Genomic DNA, 21522 nt, shown 5'->3' on the forward strand with positions numbered 1-21522 from the left:
AGTTATGCTAAACACTTTTTTAGCGCATAATATCAGAGGATTCATGATATTTAAATTTCTTATTTATTGATGCTAATTTTGATCCCTTATTTAAGAGAGGTAGTGTAAATCAGGTTTCTCCCCTGTAAGGTTACAATTTTTCCCTTCGTAGTGAAAAAATATGTTGGAGTAGATACTTTATTATTATTATTATTATTTTTTTTTTGGCGGTACACGGGCCTCTCACTGCTGTGGCCTCTCCCATTTTTTTTTTTTTGGCGGTACACGGGCCTCTCACTGCTGTGGCCTCTCCCGTCCGGAGCACAGGCTCCGGACGCGCAGGCCCAGCGGCCATGGCTCACGGGCCCAGCCGCTCCGCGGCACGTGGGATCTTCCCGGACCGGGGCACGAGCCCGCGCCCCCTGCATCGGCAGGCGGACTCCCAACCACTGCGCCACCAGGGAAGCCAGGAGTAGATACTTTAAAACTATGAGTATACACTTATTCTCATCATGTTTGCTCTCTAATTTTGGCATTCACTCAGGAACATTTTCTACAATAAATATTACTCTGGTGTTCGCCGAATGATAATTTCCTTTAGTCCTTCTGCATTTATTAGTTTGAGTTCTAATTAGTTTGAGTTTGAGTTCTGCATTTATTAGTTTGAGTTCTCAGTAAGGCTGTCCCTTTATCTCATTTATTAATTCAATTACCAGTATAGACTAATATTTATTTTATTCAATGGGTTTTAATCCATTACTCTATAATTTTTCTCGAACTGTCCCAGATCCAACCACTGGCTTCTGTGTAATTTCAAATGGCCTGAACATTTTTTAAGCACTTTCTTGTGTCACAAAAATATTAATACTTAGACTTATGTTGTACTTGCCTTGCCCCAACCCTGCAATCTGTCAATTTTCCCAAGGAGTTCTCTTTTATATAACAGTGATATTTAGAAATCAAAACTCTGTGTGTTCATTGCTACTGGAATGTCATTGTTTTTAGACCCTTTCAAGCAACATAGCTGGGAAATGTATATACCATCAACATGGAAATACACACATTTATACTATTCATACACATATTTTTACTATTTCTATATCTGTATCTATATCTATGACATTCTCATATTTCTGACTCTAATCCAACACTGAAAGGTTCATTCAAGTCTTTCTCTTTATTTGTAAATTCTTTCCTGAATAGCAAGTTCTATACAATATATTTATTTTTTTCAAACCTAGAATACAGTTTCAGAATTGTTAACCTATATTCCTGTGAAAAACAAATTTATCAACTAGAGCACAGTATTCATGTACAGTTATTTTGAATTTCTGTCAAAATCCTGTTGCTAAAATTAACTTCATTTGTTCCACGTCCCCAGTGAGTTATAAGTATGCAATATATTTAGTGTTATTTGTTGCCACTTGTATTTCATTTTATCTTCCAATTCCTTCCTCGTTGGTTTTAAGTACTTTATTTTGGTAGTATGTCAAATTATATCATGGTTTGAAAAGTAAACATATATAAAAATGTATGATCAGGGAAGCATTACTTCTCCTGTATCATGTACCCTGTTTCCATTCCCCCATTTTTTTCACCCTATTCCAACCTATGCCCTGTAGGTAATATATTTTTTTAGTTTCTGGGATTTCCTACTTATATTTATTTAATTTTTTGCACACATGTATGTTATATACATGATGTCGTATCATATACATGTACTTCCTTACATGAAACATTAAAGATACTATTTTGCACTTTGATTTTTTTTATTTAACAATATATGCTAAAGTTCACTCACATAAGATTGTAGAAATCTTCCTCCTTCATTTTTATATAGCTGCATAATACTCCATTGTGTAAATGTATTATAGTTTACTCAACCACTCTCTTATGTAGGACATTTAGCTGTTTGCAAAGTTTTGCAATTACAAACAATTGTATAATAAATGATAGTACATATATATGTTTGTATTGTTGAATCTTCAGGATATACTCCCAGAAGTGGATTGCTGGATCAAGTGGCAAGTGCATATGTAGCTTCTAAGTTTCCCATGAGAAAGTGTTAACAGGTTTTATTCCCAACAGCAGTGCATAAGAATGCTCCTTTGCTCACTGGTTTCCAATAGAATATATAGCCACTTTAAAAATTTTTGTCAGTCTGATATGTGAGAAATGGTGTATTAATAATTTTCTGATTTGAATTTCTTTAACTGAATTTGAATGTCTTTTCATGTGAGTCAGGACCATTTTATTTCCTTTTTTTGTGAATTATCTATTCATGAATTTTTCTATTTTTCCATGTTTTTGTCCACTATTTCTCAATTTTTTTGAAATATTTTGCAAAGATTTTCTCCCTTTGTCAATTGTCTTTTGACATAGTTTATAGTGCTTCTTCTGGACATATAATTAAACAAATTATGTATTCATATTTATCAAAATTGTATTGCCTCTGAATATTAAATCAAGTTTAGAAAGAGTTTCTTTACTTATATTTTCCCCCTAGGGCTTTTATGACTTCAGTTTCTAACATTTAGATCTCTGACACATGTTGAATTTATTCTTATGTATGTTATACTAAAGGTGGCATTTCAGATCACAGGAACAAAGATGGAATTTTAAATAAGTGATGCCCAGACAACTGGGTAACTTTTTTTTTTTTTTTTTTTTTTTTTATTTATTTTTGGGTGTGTTGGGTCTTCGTTTCTGTGCGAGGGCTTTCTCTAGTCGCAGCGAGCGGTGGCCACTCTTCATCGCCGTGCGTGGGCCTCTCACTGTCGCGGCCTCTCGTTGCGGAGCACAGGCTCCAGACACGCAGGCTCAGTAGTTGTGGCTCACGGGCCTAGTTGCTCAGCGGCATGTGTGATCTTCCCAGACTAGAGCTCGAACCCGTGTCTCCTGCATTGGCAGGCAGATTCTCAACCACTGCACCACCAGGGAAGCCCCTGGGCATCCTTTTTTGAAGAGATAAAATTAGATCTATACTAATACAATTGAAATTAGTATATTTTTCTATTCATGGACCAGTACTACACTGTTTAATCACAGAGTCTCTGTAATATGTCTTAATATCTGGTTTGTCTGTTTTAATATCCTTATTTTTAGATTTTCTTTTTTCAGTGTTTTACTGGCTATTCTTGACTGTTTATCTACATGAACTTTTGAGCCATCTTATTGCACATAACATCTTTATATATTTTTTAAAAGTTGTATTAAATTTATAAGTCAGCATAGGGAGAAGTGATATCTTCTTAATATGAGTCATTCTAAGAGGAAGGGATGTTTTACTATTTGTTAAAGTCAACTTTTGGTTATTTCAGGAGCACTTTCAAGTTTTTCACATTTGGGTTTTGTCTGTAATTCATCTACTTCATGGAACAAATCAACATTTCCTTTGTGGCCAATTATATGATCATTTTCTGTGAGTGTTGCATGAGGACCCAAGAAGAGGTTATATCTCTTTTATTAGGGCATAAAGTTTGACTTATCTATAAGAGCTATCCCACATATTTTTTAGGCTACTTTCTACTGTATCTGATATCAAGATCACTACCAATGCTTTCTCATTTTTTCCACTCACCTTGTCCATAGCTTTAGTATTAGACTTTCTAAATCATTTTGTTTTAGATGTATCTCTTGCATACAGAGCATAGTTGGACCTTGCTTTGTAAGTCCAATGGAAAAATATGTCTTTCAATGGGTATATTACACTATTTATTTGTGTAACATATATGTTTCATCTCAATTCAGTCATAATATCTTGTAATTTTGTGCACTGTGTTACATTTGCTATGTTTCTCTAGAAAATGTGTATTCATTGCTATTTAATTTACAAACTTCTTGGGGGGATATCTAGGGAATTTTTGTTCTAGTCCGAATTTTTGTATTTATACTATTAAAAAAATTTCCTTGGTTGTCTGCTATCTTACTTAATGTACTAACTGCTTTGTCAGTTTCAATGTAATCATTTAACTTCTACTTACTGACTAATCAATGAGTTTTTCCTGTCTTCCTCTTTTTCTCTCCCTTTTCTTCTAGTTTTCACTTGTGTTATTTCTACTTTCTTACAACACATCATATTTTTTTACATATAATGTATTGTAGGCACCAATTCCTCCAAAGAAACTGGCCAAATGTACTCAACTAGAAGGCATGTTTAGTGAATCTCCTTATTTTTTTTTTTACTTTTAAAGGTGTTCTCTCTAATCCGAAATACAATATTTTCCATAATACTCGTGTATATGTATGTGCCATACCAAACATAGTTCTATATGTACAACGGTATCTTCTGTATCCTCAGGCCAATAATTATTTAGTGCAATTAATGTTAGTAACTTTCACTGAAAGAATGATTTGAAACAGTTTTACTAAAAGTGGTCATTATTTTACTCAGTATTCTTCTATTGTTCTCATTTGCAACCTTGTTGCCTCCTGTCATATCAAAAGTATTTTTGTGAATTCTAGTTTCAAGTTTTCACTAAATAGACATATTTTAGTTACTGAGTCCAAAACCAAATTCTAATTTCTTCAACTCCTTGTAAAAATGGTGTACTGAAAAGCCACTTTTGAGATAGAATCTGGTTCCAAAATTTGTATGCTTTAGTGACCATGGAAGAAAGTAATTTCTAGGTTTATATTTACTCATAAAGACTGAAATGAGAACATCTGTGAAAGTTCTTTAATTTAAAATTTTTCATCCTGTATATATTTCTTCATATATTTCAGTCCAGAGATACCAAACTCATTTTAGCTGTCAAGATAGATTTTATCTCACAGGTTTCAAGTTCCTCATTTACAAAGTAGAGATACTGATAATACCTGCCCAGTTTTGCTCCTGAAAATATTGCAGCAATGAATGTTAACTTGAAGAGTGTTTGTAAATTATTGAAAACCTGATCCATTTTCTTCCTCATATTGTGAGGATTACATTTGATAGTATGAAAGTGTTTTTAAAAATGGCAAGGTTCTATACAAATGTGATTGTCTGTGATCTGTAGGTCAGTTTAGCTGGATGACACAGTCTGTATGGTACCAGAATCACCAATTTAATATCATAAATTTAATTTGGAATTGTAAATTTCATTTACAGTTTAATTCAAATAAACAAGTAATTTTTAAATAAAACCTGATCTATTTATTGATAACTGGAGTGTATATCCTGTGGAACAATCACACACACACACACACACACACAAATAGGAGCAAACTATTAGGCCACATTAACATGATTTCAGAGCAAAAATAAATTTAAGCTGTGATTTAATTTACCAGTCTTTAAACCTAAATCTAGAACTGATATTTAGCTGGTACACAAAAGAATGATTAAGACGGTTTTCTAAATGTTGAAATTTTTTCATCATAAAGCTACGGTGCTGAGTCCTCAAGAGCCCCACCACAATAGCCTGATTCTACCTTCCTAGAATATCCAAGGACCCAGCTTCTAAGGGTTAGACCCTGGACCAGCAGGGTCTTCCTGGCCCCTCTTCCAGTGCTAAAGCAGCTATTGTTCTCATTGATTGATATCATAATTTCCACCTTTTCCTAACTCTTTTTGAGGCAAAAGATGATGGATGAATCAGACTTGGGTTGGTTCTGATCTTGATAATTTGATCTCTACTCTCCTCTCCAGCTTCTGTATCTCTTATCCACCAGGATCTACTCTCAGAGGCAAGTAGTAGTGGGCTACTGCAATATGTCTTGACTCTGCGCTACTTGCAGTTCCTCTAGTTTTAGAATGCTTTCTTGTCTTCATCTGACTAACTCTTTTCATCCTCATCCAGAGTAGACATGCCTCCTCCTGGAAGTTTTTACTGACACTCTGGCATATCTGGAAGATACTCCTGTGTATTCTCCTACCACCATGTATTTTTTCCATCTATATCGCTGTCACCCTACACTGAAATTGCCTAATTTTGTGTGTATCTTTCCTTCTAGATTCATGTTTCTTAGGTAGGAGTTTGTTGTCCAGTGCTTAGCATATGGTGTCACAAAGAAAATAATAAATATAGTTAATACCTGGAGGCAAAGTATTAAGGCCCTCTGATAGGTTCTTTATAAATTTTACCTTTTGAAATCATTCTTTTGAAGAAAAAATAAAAATTCAGAGAGATGAACTAATTTTCTTGAGTGCATAATCCCTAGACTTGAACTGGAGTCTCTCTGACTCCAATATCATTATTATTTCAGCAATATCACACTGCCTTTCTAGTGACTTGCAAATACATCCTTTTCTATTTAGCTTCTAAAGGCACTGAGCGTTTGTGTATGTCTCACTATCCAATTTGCTTTTCTCCACTGAAATCTGAAAAAAACCGTCTAACCATTTGTAAAGTAGTTTATCCTATATTGAATTCTTGGAACACAAATGGCATACTGGATTCAGCAATCAAAATCAAAATTGGCTTAAAGGTTAAAATTCTCTTTGTCAATAGTTAAAATTCTGAGACTCTTACTTTGAAAGCTTTGTTTTTCTACATTCACTTATTTTTTTTCTTTACTGCATCTATGCAGTAATCTTCTTTAACGGTGTAGCTTTTTAAAAACAGTTTACAATTTTCATGCTCACACAGAAGAGTTACAGTCTCTGCACTTTAACAGAAAACTGTCTTCATAATTTGTCTCCTTATCTTGTCTTTATCAACCTGAATTCTGTGGGAAAAAAAATTAATAGCATAGGGTGGCTTGTGACCTCACTGATTATGTTGTGGTTTCTCCTACTTTTTATAAAGGAAGAGCATGTTGTGAACAGAATAAAGCAAGCCTCATACACATTAAGCAGGTAGGCATGCAGATTGGGAGACAGTATGTTGATTCCAAGATCTATACAATTGCATGTTGAATTTGGGCAAGTTATTAATCTTGCTGAGACTTTATTTCCTCATTGTTAAGAAATATTGGACTAATCAACATATAAATATAATATTTAAAATACATAAGATTTTATATAAAATATAAAATAATTAAAATTTAAATATAAAACTCAGGAAGGAAAATATTTATAAAGCTCATAAAGGTTAAAAAGATTAATCAAACTTAAACTTAAAAAAGCCAGGGTTTGGGGACTAAGGCTTTGCCACTCTAATGCTAACAAGCATTAAAAATGTTCGATTTTTGCTCTCTTTTTTTTTCCCATCCAGTTTTGTATGTAACAGACTCATATAAAGCACAGTATGTAAGGTGTTAGTCTTCAGTAAAAAGTATCACAATGAGTTAAGAAATCAATGTCTCTCCAGTAGAATATAACATAAGCTCAGTGTCATTTGGTCCAGGATGGGTTTGTGTGATCACTGTTATGTCTTCAGCACCACAAACAGGGACATGGCAGGTAAGAGGTAAGTATTTGGTGAATGCTGTTTTCTGTTATTACTTTCAAATAAACTATTTTTTAGAGAAGTTTTAGTTTCACAGCAAACTTAAATGAAAGGTATAGAGATTTCCCATATACTCCCACCCCCAACACGTGTATAGCCCTTCCACTAACAACATCCCCCACCAGAGTGGAACCTTTGTTACATTGATAAACCGACATTGACACATCATAATCGCTCAAAGTCCGTAGTTCATATATTAGAGTTAACTCTTGGTGTTGTACATTCTATGAGTTTGGAAATATGTATAATGTATTGCATATAACATTATATTACTGTACAGAATAGTTTCACTGCCCTAAAACTCCTCTGTACTACGTCTTTTTTTTTTTTTAGGGGTCTTTTTGTGTGTGTGTGTTAGTTTCTGCTTTATAACAAAGTGAATCAGCTATACATATACATATATCCCCATATCCCCTCGCTCTTGCGTCTCCCTCCCACCTTCCCTATCCCACCCCTCTAGGCGGTCACAAAGCACCAAGCTGATCTCCCTGTGCTATGTGGCTGCTTCCCACCAGCTATTTCACATTTGTAGTGTATATATGTCCATGCCACTCTCTCACTTCATCCCAGCTTACCCTTCCCCCTCCCCATGTCCTCAAGCCCATTCTCTACGTCTGCGTCTTTATTCCTGTCCTGCCCCTAGGTTCATCAGAACCTTTTTTTTTTTGATTCCATATACATGTGTTAGCTTACAGTATTTGTTTTTCTCTTTCTGACTTACTTCACCCTGTAGGACAGACTCTAGGTCTTTTGACCTTCCCTTTCCCCTACGCCCTGGAAATCACTGATCTGTTTACTCTCTCTGTAGTTTTGTCTTTACCAGAAAGCCAAATAGCTTGAAGCATACAGCATGTGCCTATTCAGATTGGCTTCTTTCACTTAGTGCTATGCATTTAATTTTCTCCATGTCTCTTCATAGCCTAATAACTCATATCATTTCAGTGCTGAATACTATTCCATTTTCTGGATGTATCGCAGTGTATTTATCCATTTACTTACTGAAGGGCATCTTGATTACTTCCAAGTTTTGGAATTAGAAATAACACTGCTATAAAATCCATGTTCATGTATTTTGTGGATATAAATTTTCAGTTCATTTGCGTATATACTCTGGAGCACAATCAGGATCATATAAGAGTACATTTCATTTTGTAAGAAACTATCACACTGTCTTTGAAAGTGGCTGTAGAATTTTGCATTCCCACCAGCAATGAATGAAATTCCTGTTTCTCCATATATTTGACATCTTTGACATCTTTGGTGTTGTCAGTGTTCTGGGTTTTGGCCATTCTATTAAGTGTTTGGTGGTACCTTTTTGTTTTAATTTTCATTTTCTAATGACATATGATGCGGAGCATATTTCCATATGTTTATTTGCCATCTATGTACCTTCTTTGGTATGATGGCTATTAGAGTTTTGGGTCCATCTTTTAATCTGGTTGTTCATTTTCTTATTATTGAGTTGTAAGAGTTCTTTGTATATATTATTTTTTAATTATTTTATTTATTTTATTTATTTATTTTTTTGCGGTACGCGGGCCTCTCACTGTTGTGGCCTCTCCCATTGAGGAGCACAGGCTCCAGACATGCAGGCTCAGCGGCCATGGCTCACGGGCCCAGCCGCTCTGCGGCATGTGGGATCTTCCTGGACCAGGGCACGAACCCGCGTCCCCTACATCCGCAGGCGGACTCTCAACCACTGTGCCACCAGGGAAGCCCTGTATATTTTAGATGATAGTTCTTCATCTCATGTGTCTTTTGCAAATATTTTCTCCTTATCTGTGGCTTGTCTTTGCATTCACTTGACAGTACCTTTTATGAAGCAGAAATTTTTAATTTTAATAAGTTCAGCTTATCAATTCTTTTTTTCATGAATAATGTTTTTGGTGTCAAATCTAAAAATCCATCACCAAACACAAGGTCATCTAGGTTTTGTCTATGTGATATTCTAGGAGTTTCCATTTAGGTATCTGATTTATTTTGAGTTAATTTTGTAAAATGTGTATGGTCTGTGTCTATCTTCTTTTTTTTCCTTTGTGCATGTGGACGCTCAGTTGTTCTAGCACTGTTTGTTGAAAAGACTATCTTTGTTCCATTGTATTATCTTTGCTCCTTTGTCAGAGAACAGTTGACTATGTTTATGTGGGTCTATTTCTGAGCTCTCTATTCTGTTCCATTAATCTATTTGTCTATTCTTTCTCCTAATATTCCACTGTTTTAATTACTGTAGCTTTACAGTAAGTCTTGAGGTCTGATAGTGTTAGTCCCTCCAACTTTGCTCTTCTTCAATACTGTGTTGGCTATTCTTGGTATTTTGCCTCTCCATATATATTTTAGAATCCATTTGCCAATATCCACAAAATAACTCCTTGGATTTTGACTGGTATTGTCTTGAATCTATATATCAAGTTGGGAAGAACTGACATTCAGACAATATTGAGTCTTCCTATTTGTGAGCATGAAATAACTCTCCATTTATTTAGTCATCTTTGATTTTGTTCATCAAAGTTCTGTAGTTTTCTTCATATGGATATTACACTTTGTTAGATTTACACCTAAGCATTCTATTTTGGGAGTCATTAAGGTAAATGGTCTTGTGTTTTTAATTTCAGTTTCCAATTGTTCATTGCTGGTATTTAGGAAAGGGATCTGATTTCATATACTAACCTTATATCCTGCAACCTTGCTATAATCGCTTATTAGTTCCAGGATTTTTTGTTGACTCCTTCAGATTTTTACACAGACAATCATGTCATCTGCAAAGAAAAGCAATTTTATTTCCTTCTTCCCAGTCAGCATACCTTTAATTTCCTCTTCTTGACTTATTAGCTAGGCCTTTCAATATGATGTTTAAAAGCAGTTGTGAGAGGGGCCATCCCTGTCTTGCTCCTGATCTTAGGAAGAAAGCCTTTAGTTTCTCACTATTAAATATAAGGTTAACTGTAGGATTTTTTGATGTTCTTTATCAAGTTAAAGGCATTCCCCTCCATTCCTAGTGTACTGAAATTGAATGTGGTTTTATTCATCAATATATCAATGCCACAATATAGTAATTGTCAAAGGACAAAATTTGTCAAGTAACAATTCCTAATATTTTGTAACTGTTTACAATTCATAAACATGCTCATATTCATTTTCTTATCTCATCTTGGAGGTACCATTTGCAATACAGTAAACAGTATCATTTCAAATTTAGTCATCAATATATCAATGCCACAATATAGTAATTGTCAAAGGACAAAATTTGTCAAGTAACAATTCCTAATATTTTGTAACTGTTTACAATTCATAAACATGCTCATATTCATTTTCTTATCTCATCTTGGAGGTACCATTTGCAATACAGTAAACAGATAGTATCATTTCAAATTTAGTCAAGAAGGAAATTAATGGCCAGAGATTAAATATATTTTAATGATTCACGAAGGTTGAAAGATACCAATTATGAAGTCCAAATAAAGCCTTTGTATTACAATCTGTAAGCATTCTTTTTTTCCTTCTTCCCCTTCTTTCTTCCTTCTTTCCTCCCTTCTTTTCTCATTCTCTTTCTTTCTTTCACATCTTGCAATAACTGAGTGAGTGCTATTTAATTACCATGTTTGTTTCTAAAGACTTAAGAAAAACATTAATTGAGGGTCTCTGCCTTCAAGGACTCATCATCTTCTGATTGATACAGATAAATGAAATAATAACAGTATATGTTAATAAAACATCTAGTTAAGGATAGCATATTGAACATACTTTTATTTCTTCTCTATCACAACAAATTTAAGTATTATTAAAGGGATAAAGAGATACAAATGCTCATAACTGAAAAGAAAACAAGGAAAGATTACTTAGCACTAAAGGAACTTCTTTTTGTTGATGTTGTTAAGGTAGGAAGGAAAATAATTATTCCTATATCAGGGCAGAGGTATCTAGAAAGTATTCCTCTCTGGAATATTCAGAATGCTTTTAGAGAGAGACCTAGAAATGCTCATACAGAGGGATCCAGAAAATACAAAAGTGGGTTTTTCAGGCAAACTCTGCAGAGGATAAGACTTAGAGACTGAATATCAGGCAAGGAAGAGAAAAATGTGAGGTTGAACACACAGGGAAAATCACAGTTTTGTATCTGGCACAGTCCTCTTTTGTATAACCCTTCTTTTTTGAAACAGAAGACACAAGAGTAAATAGAAATGCTACGTTAGATACTATAGGTTAGCTAACTCTATATTCTTTCTCAACTTTCTTCTTTCTTTCTGCCCCTACTCTGAGGCCTGAAAAACTAGATATTCACCCTTCCAACCTCTAAAGCAGCATGAGTGGCCACATGAAACAAATCAGGCCAATACATTTTAGCCAGTATGACCAAAGTAGAAGTCTGTAGGAGGCTTCTAAAATGATGTGGTTCAGGAAGCTGCAGCGTCTACACCAGGAGGCAAAGGCCAAAACAATTAAGGAGCTACAGACTTTGACATTGCTAAGCTACTAAACCAATAACAGCAACTGCTTACTTCCAGAATTTCTGTTATGTAAAAAAAACCCTCTATTTGTTTAGGTCACTGATAGTTGTGTTTTCTGTTCCTTGCAGGCAAAGCGCACATAGCATGTGCAATGAGTCAGTGGATACTGCAAAGAAAAAGAAGATATAATTAATAGAGAAATAGTTTGATGGTGCAAGATACTGAGGTGTCATTTCAGAATACAAATGAAGAGAGATGTATTTTCTACTGAGAAAGGAAGAATACTGTGAGCATGAGAGTACAGGTTCATATAAGAGGCTGACAAGTAAGGAGGGGCAGACTATTGAGAAATCTCTCACCTGAAACTTCAAATTTCTCCATGAGGAAGGATACAAGATCATTTGATATGTATGTGCATCCATGTGTATGTTCTTACATCTACTTGTTTGCTGAGAAATATAAGAATTGAAGGAATAATAAACTTTGGAGTGTTTAAATAAATGAGAACAGAGTTGACTAGAATAATACAGAGAGATCAAGCACAATATTGGATACATAGCTATAGTTTGAAAACATGACCTGATGGCAGTGTTTCTCCACCTCTCTTCTCCCTCTAAGTAGCCTTTTTAAGATTTTTTTTTACTTGCCCTCCTGATAAAATTTAAATATTATTATATACTCTGTATATACATTATACCTTTTGAAGGGTGAAAAACCATTATAATATCTAATTATTTGCTATTCTCTCCCCTGCCTAGAACCAATTTTCATTGGAGTAAATAACGATTCAGAGGTTGAACTCTGCAAGATAAGTGAAAATAAATATGATCAAAAAGGTGACAGAGGAGGGCATCCCTGGTGGCGCAGTGGTTGAGAGTCTGCCTGCCGATGCAGGGGACACGGGTTCTTGCCCCGGTCCGGGAAGATCCTACATGCCGCGGAGCGGCTAGGCCCGTGAGCCATGGCCGCTGAGCCTGCGCGTTCGGAGCCTCTGCTCCGCAACGGGGGAGTCCACAGCAGTGAGAGGCCCGCGTACCGCCGAAAAAAAAAAGGTGACAGATAATTAAAGGACTGTATCTTTGTTATTGTGGCCGTATGGTGTAGTGAAAGGAACATGACTTTGGAATCACACAGGTGGACATGCTTTTCTATTCTAATTATATACTTTATGTCCCGTTTGAATTTGGGTGCTTTGCTGTACCTCTATAATCCACAGTTGTGATAACATATAAAGTGCCTAGCACATAGTTGTTAAAAAATAATACATGGCATTATTTATTTTTGATGCTATCATTTTGCTATATTGAGATAATGGTTGAAAAAATAACAGATTTAATAGAATGAGATAAAAATAAAGAAGTCGAACATGAAAGATAATAAAGAAGTAAAGAAGAAAAGTAGTAAAAGTAATAAAGATGAACAATTGGTTGTGTTTTGAGTACAATGTTGGAGTGTAATATTTCCTATGTCAAGCATTTTGGGTTAATGGCCACGTTTAGGCACATCCCAGGGTATAGTTTGCAAGAGTGGATGTGCAGGGCATTGGAGAAGTGATTAAGAGATGTTAGTATTAAGATATAAAGTAGATGGTCAACATGAATATTGAAATCATCCAAGTCCAGGGACAAAGGCTCAGTATACATAGTGAAATAAACCAGGAGATTTGTGGATGATATTGATAAAATAATGGTATACAGAAGCACAGCAGGATGACATGCCATTCAAAAAATCAATTTTACTCATGAGCGTGGAGGTATAGTGGATAGGAAGTGGTAATAACGGCCTGGGGAATACTGATGTTTTCTCCACTTAATGGGGTTATGTTATGTAGGGAGAGGAAAAATTAGCAGTTAAGAGCAAGTATTACAGCTCAAATGCTCCTACACACTATGTATCTAACATCAAACAATTTATTAAAGTCTTCTGAATATCAGGTTCTATAAAATTGGGGTAATAATATCAAAATTAGGAGATTATGGTTCTGATAAAAAAAAGGCAATTCTATGAAATGCTGAGCAGAGGACTGGACACTGGTAATCCCTCAACAAATGGCAGCTATTTCTATTATTATCCTTTACTGGGAAAAGATAGAAAGATACAGTCCTGGAGAAAGGTAAGTTTCAGTTAAAATAAGGAGTAGCAGGAAAGAGTCTATATTGCTCCAATCATATCTGTGGAAAGCAACTTGGAAACTGTCATTGCAGCATACTGTGGCAATTACCTATGGTTTAAAACACTGGTTTATAAGCAGGAGAAAACAAATGAAATTACCTCTCAACTGTGAAGCTTAAAACAGATTCCCAAGTGGAATTTCACAGTAATCACAATTGCATTTTCTCCCTGTAGACATTTCATCAATACCTTCTATTGCCATGCCTCCTGGTAGACTTTCATCAATGAAGGTAAATTTTAGCCAGCTATAGAATGATGCAGGAGAGCAGCAATCAATGAATCTTATAGGATTTGTAAATGGCACAGCCAGTTTCATAATTTGTAACCTGCTGCATTTTACTCAATTATTTGTAAAGAAAAGACTACTGTGAAAAAACTCAACTGTTAATAAAATAATGATGGCAAGGTAATAACATGATAGAGATGGAGAGAAGATGGATTTTAATTAGATTTGAACTAAATGAAACTAAATGTTTAAATGAACTGAAAATTATGATATTGAGTACGTATTTCAATTTGTTATGGCTCACAAATTCAAGGCTTGATTTAAAATCCAAGTTGGCATGTGCAAAAGACCATAGGAAGTCCTTATCATATTATATAATGTACTAAATGAAATTTTGCTACAGATATTAATATTAATTGGTCGGCTAAGGCAAGAATTTTTCATATATATAATGCTGTGGTTTATAATAAGAAATACATGACTGTTCTTTATCCCTGTTCCTGGCAAAGAGCTCCTAAAACCTTTGGAATTTCCTAAGTGATAAAAGTGATAAAGGCTTCTTGATATTCATAACAAACACCTTTGAACCACACCTGAGTTTATGTTAACGAGGTGACATTTGGAAGCACTTAAGAATGGGAGCTAGTTGCCAAGGAAACCAACCAACCAAGTGATTACAGAGTTGGAACTTTCAGACCCACTCCAACCTCCAAGGAGGGTAGAGAGGCTGGAGGTTGACTAGATCAACAATGACAATGGCCAGTGATATAATCAATCAGGTCTATGTAATGAAGCCTCCAGAAAAATCCAAAAGGAGAAGGTTCAGAGAGCTCCTGGGTTGGTGAATACATGGAGATGCAGGGAGACTAGTGTGGCCAGAGAAGATGGATGCTCTGTGCTCCTTCCCACATACCTTGCCCAATGCATCTATTGTTTCCATTTGGCTGTTCCTGAATTACGCCCTTGGTAATAAATTGGTAATCTAGTAAGTAAATTGGTTTCCTGAGTTCTGGAGCCGCTTTAGCAAATTAATCAAACCCAGAGAGGGGGTTGTTGGAACCTCCAATCTAAAACTGGTAGTTCAGAAGCACAGGTGACCACCTGGACATGTAATTGGCATCAGAAGTGAGGGTGGGAGGCAGTCTTGTGGGACTGAGCCCTAAACCTTTGAGAACTGAGGCTATCTCCAGGTAGATAGTGTCAGAACTGAGTTGAATTGTAAGACATCCAGCTGGTGTTGGAGAATTGCTTGGTGGTATAAGGAAAAACCCAGAAATTGGAGTTGTCAGAATTGCAATATCCAAACTTAAGATACAACATTTTCTAAATGTGAATACTAAAATAACACATTGTACAGACTACATCCATTAAATATGAGTTTTATTTTACCTCAGAGACAAATAATCGCTTTTTACAAGAAAATCAAATTTGTACTTTTTAATTGAGATGCAGTTGATCAATTTTACTATTACATGCTGACGCTAAAATTTCTCAAAGCAATCTGGTCTCCAAGAAGCACAGAAGCGCAGAAATTCAAAGATTTAAATTAAGTAATTATTAGAGACTTTGGGGATTTGTGTTGCCTAATAAACATAAAGGGAGAAATATGATAAATCACCACTGTATAGATAATAATACTAAAGTAAGTCAACCATTTAGAAATGTTCCTAATATAAAATTTTAGTATACAGAAGCTATGGACAAATCCTTCAAAATATAAAAAATATGTGAAATTTTGTTATCTGAGAATATGATTTTGTAAAATTATATTTAATGCCTTAGGACAGATTATTAGCAAAGGCAAATGGCTATCATGCTGGCAAGATGTGTCCATGATCAGTTAATTGAATATTGGAAGAAAGCGTCCATGAAAAAAAGAAAAATTTTAAGACATGTAAATATGCAAGAGAGGGATTGTATGTAGTCAGAGCTGGCAGTATCCATTAGGTACTCTCCAAGGGTGAAAAGGCTTTTTCTTCTCTGTTACTAGATCTTTTGGCTTTGGTGGGACAGTATACCCCAATTTAAGGAATGTGGGAATTAATCTATTTTTTGCTGCTGTTAAATCAGGGTTTCTCAAACTCAGCATTATTTGCATTTGGGGACCAATACTTTCTTATGGAAGGTGACCCTATACATTATAGGATGCTTAGGTTCATTCCTGGCCTCTACCTAGTCATGAATGCCAAAATGCCTGCAGACATTGCCAAATGTCCCCCCTGCCCCCGCCCCCGTGTGACTGATATCCCTTTCTGTGATAATATGCTAATTTTAAGATCAACTTGTCAGTTTGTACAAAGTAGCCTTTTGGGATTTTCATAGGGATTGCATTGAGTTTATACATCAAATTGCAAAAATCCCTATCCAATGAGTCTTACAATCCATGAACATGATGTATCTCTGTTTAGTTAGATCTTGTTTAATTTCTCTCAGCAATGTTTTATAATTTTTCATGTACTAATCTTGAACTTTATTTGCTAAATTTATTCTTGAGCATTATGTTAGTTTTGATGCTATTTCAAATCCAATTGTCTTCTAAATTTCATTTTCAGAATGCATTATTCTAGCTACATAACAACGTAATGATTTTTATATATTGATCTCTTATGCTGCAGTACCACTAAATGCACATATTCATATTCTTGTAGAGTCCTTAAATTTTTTTGCTTATAGGATTATGACTTCCTTGAGAGCTTGAGGGGGCTACTGCACCATAGCTAGCCAGGACAGAGTCCCGGAAAAAGTCTGGACCTGCCAAAGAGGCAAGAGACCATTGTTTTGGTGTGCACAAGGAGAAGGGGTTCCTTCCCTGTGTGCCCACAGAAGGCAGAGCACGGCCTAAGTGAGGTCCAGAGATGGGCATGAGCCGCAGCTATCAGCTCCCCAGAGACGGGAATGAAATGCTAATGCTGCTGCTGTCACCAAGAATCCTGTGTGCAAGCACAGGTCACTATCCACACCTCCCCTCCTGGGAGCCTGTGCAGCCTGAAACTGCCAGGGTCCTGTGATCCAGGGACAACTTCCCTGGGAGAACTCACAGTGCGCCTCAGGCTGTTGCAACATCACGGTGGCCACTGCTGCCGCAGGCTCGCCCTGCATTCCAGTTAGGAGTACCATATCCCACCCTCTTCCTGGCCTGACTGAGCAAGAGAGCCCTAATCAGCCGCTGTTTTAACCCCCTCCTGTCTAGGCAGGGAACAGATGCCTGAGGGCGACCTACACACAGAGGTGAGGCGAAAACCAAAGCTGAACCCCAGGAGCTGTGGGAACAAAGAAGAGAAAGGGAAATCTCTCCCAGCAGCCTCAGGAGCAGCAGATTAAATCCCCACAATCAACTTCATGTACCCTGCATCTATGGAATACCTGAATAGACAGCGAATCGTCCCAAAATTGAGGCGGTGGACTTTGGGAGCAAATGTAGACTTGGGGTTTGCTGTCTGCGACTGATTTGTTTCTGATTTTTATGTTTATCTTAGTTTAGTTCTTAGCGCTTGTTATCATTGGTGGATTTGTTTATTGGTTTGGTTTATGTCTTCTTTTATTATTATTATTTTTTTATTTTAATAATTTTTTAAAATTTATTTTATTATTATTTTTTTTTCTTTCTTTTTTTTCCTCTCTTTTCTTCTGAACCATGTGGCTGACAGGATCTTGGTGCTCTGGCCTGGTGTCAGGCCTGAGCCTCTGACGTGGAAGAGCTTAATTCAGGACACTGGACCACCAGAGACCTCCCAGCCCCATGTAATATCAATCGGCAAGAGCTCTCCCAGAGATCTCCATCTCAACGCCAAGACCCAGCTCCACCTAATGGTCAGCAAACCCCAGTGCTGGACGCCCCATGCCGAACAACTAGCAAGACAGGAGCACAATACCATGCATTAGCAGAGAGGCTGCTTAAGTTCACAAACACCCCAAAACACACCACCAGACATGGCCCTGCCAACCAAAAATACAAGGTCCAGTCCCACCCAGGCACTAGTCCCACCCAGAACACAGGCACTAGTCCCCTCCACCAGGAAGCCTACACAAGCCACTAAACCAAACTCACCCACTGGGGGCAGACACCAAAAAAAACAGGAACTACGAACCTGCAGCCTGTGAAAAGGAGACCCCAAACACAGTAAGTTAAGCAAAATGGGAAGACAGAGAAATCTGCAGCAGATGAAGAGCAAGGTAAAAACCCACCAGACCAAAGAAATGAAGAGGAAATAGGCAGTCTACCTGAAAAAGAGTTCAGAGTAATGAGAGTAAAGATGATCCAGAAACTTGGGAATAGAATGGAGAAAATACAAGAAACATTTAACAAGGACCTAGAAGAACTAAAGAGCAAACAAACAATGATGAACAACACAATAAATGAAATGATAAAATCTCTAGAAGGAATCAAAAGCAGAATAACTGAGGCAGAAGAACGGATAAGTGACCTGGAAGATAAAATAGTGGAAATAACTACCACAGAGCAGAATAAAGAAAAAAGAATGAAAAGAATTGAGACCAGTCTCAGAGACCTCTGGGACAACATTAAATGAACCAACATTCGAATTATAGTGGTCACAGAAGAAGAGGAGACAAAGAAAGTGTCTGAGAAAATATTCGACGAGATTATAGATGAAAACTTCCCTAATATGGGAAAGGAAATAGTCAAGTCCAGCAAGGGCAGAGAGTCCCATACAGGATAAATCCAAGGAGAAACACGCCAAGACACATATTAATCAAACTATCAAAAATTAAATAGAAAGAAATAATATTAAAAGCAGCAAAGGGGCCTTCCCTGGTGGCGCAGTGGTTGCGCGTCCGCCTGCCGATGCAGGGGAACCGGGTTCGCGCCCCGGTCCGGGAGGATCCCACATGCTGCAGAGCGGCTGGGCCCGTGAGCCATGGCCGCTGGGCCTGCGCGTCCGGAGCCTGTGCTCCGCAACGGGAGAGGCCACAACAGTGAGAGGCCCGCATACCACAAAAAAAAAAAAAAAAAAAAAAAAGCAGCAAGGGAAAAGCAACAAATAACATTCAAGGGAATCCCCATAAGGTTAACAGTGGATCGTTCAGTAGAAACTCTGCAAACCAGAGTGGTGTGGCATGACATATTAAAGTGATGAAAGGGAAAAACCTACAACCAAGATTATTCGACCCAGCAAGGATCTCATTCAGATTTGACAGAGAAATTAAAACCTTTACAGACAAGCAACAGCTAGAGAATTCAGCACCACCAAACCAGCTTTACAACAAATGCTAAAGGAACTTCTCTAGGCAGGAAACACAAGAGAAGGAAAAGACCTACAAAAACAAACCCAAGACAATTAAGAAAATGTAATAAGAACATACATATCGATAATTACCTTAAATGTAAATGGATTAACTGCTCCAACCAAAAGACATAGACTGGCTGAATGGATACAAAAACAAGACCCGTATATATGCTGTCTACAAGAGACCCACTTCAGACCTAGGGACACACACAGACTGAAAATGAGGGGACGGAAAAAGATATTCCATTCAAATGGAAATTAAAAGAAAGCCAGAGTAGCAATACTCATATCAGACAAAATAGATTTTAAAATAAACACTATTACAAGAGACAAAGGACACTTCATAATGATTAAGGGATCACTCCAAGAAGATATAACAATTGAAAATATTTATGCACCAGACATAGGAGCACCTATAAAACAAATGACAACAGCCATAAAAGGGGAAATCGACAGTAACACAATAATAGCAGGGGACTTTAACACCCCACTTTCACCAATGGACAGATCATCCAAAATTAAAATAAATAAGGAATAACAAGCATTAAATGACACATTAAACAAGATGGACATAATTGATCTTAATAGGATATTCCGAATGTGAAAAAGAAATGAAGAAAACAATAGCAAAGATCAATAAAACTAAAAGCTGATTCTTTGAGAAGATAAACAAAATTGATAAACCATTAGCCAGACTCATCAAGAAAAAAAGGGAGAAGACTCAAATCAACAGAATTAGAAATAAAAAAGGGGAGGTAACAAGTGACACTACAGAAATATAAAGGATCATGAGCAATTACTACAGGCAACTATATGCCAATAAAATGGACAACCTGGAAGAAATGGACAAATTCTTAGAAAAACACAACCTTCGAAGACTGAATCAGGAAGAAATAGAAAATATAAACAAACCAATCACAAGCACTGAAATTGAAACTGTGATTAAAAATCTTCTAACAAACAGAAGCCCAGGACCAGATGGCTTCACAGGCAAATTCTATCAAACATTTAGAGAAGAGCTAATACCTATCCTTCTCAAACTCTTCCAAAATATAGCAGAGGGAGGAATACTTCCAAACTCAATCTATGAGGTCACCATCACTCTGATCCCCAAATTAGACAAAGATGTCACAAAAAAAAGAAAACTACAGGCCAGTATCCCTGATGAAGATAGACGAAAAATCCTCAACAAAATACTAGCAAACAGAATCCAACAGCACATTAAAAGGATCATACACCATGATCAAGTGTGATTTATCCCAGGAATGCAAGGATTCTTCAATATACGCAAATCAATCAATGCGATACACCATATTAAAAAACTGAAGGATAAATACTATATGATAATCTTAATAGATGCAGAAAAAGTTTTTGACAGAATTCAACACCCATTTATGATAAAAACTCTCCAGAAAGTAGGTATAGAGGAAGCCCACCTCAACATAATAAAGGTCATATATGACAAACCCACAGCCAACATCATTCTCAATGGTGAAAAACTGAAACCATTTTCTCCAAGATCAAGAACAAGACAAGGCTGCCCACTTTCACCACTATTATTCAATATAGATTTGGAAGTTTTAGCCATGGCAATCAGAAAAGAAAAAGAAATAAAAGGAATCCAAATCGGAAAAGAAGTAAAACTGTCACTGTTTGCAGATGACATGATACTATACGTAGAGAATCCTAAAGATGCTACCAGAAAACTACTAGAGCTAATCAATTTATTTGGTAGAGTAGCAGGAAACAAAATTAATGCACAGAAATCTCTTGCATTCCTATACATTAATGATGAAAAATCAGAAAGAGAAATTAAGGAAACACTCCCATTTACCACGGCAACAAAAAGAATAAAATACCTAGGAATAAACCTACCTAAGGAGACAAAACACCTGTATGCAAAAAACTAGAAGACACTGATGAAAGAAATTAAAGATAATACAAACAGGTGGAGAGCTATACCATGTTCTAGGATTGGAAGAATCAACATTGTGATATGTCTATACTATCCAAAGCAATCTACAGATTCAATGCAATCCCTATCAAACTACCACTGGCATTTTTCACAGAACTAGAACAAACAA

Source organism: Physeter macrocephalus, chromosome 16 (genome assembly GCF_002837175.3).
Source record: "Physeter macrocephalus isolate SW-GA chromosome 16, ASM283717v5, whole genome shotgun sequence".
NCBI classification, from domain to species: domain Eukaryota; kingdom Metazoa; phylum Chordata; class Mammalia; order Artiodactyla; family Physeteridae; genus Physeter; species Physeter macrocephalus.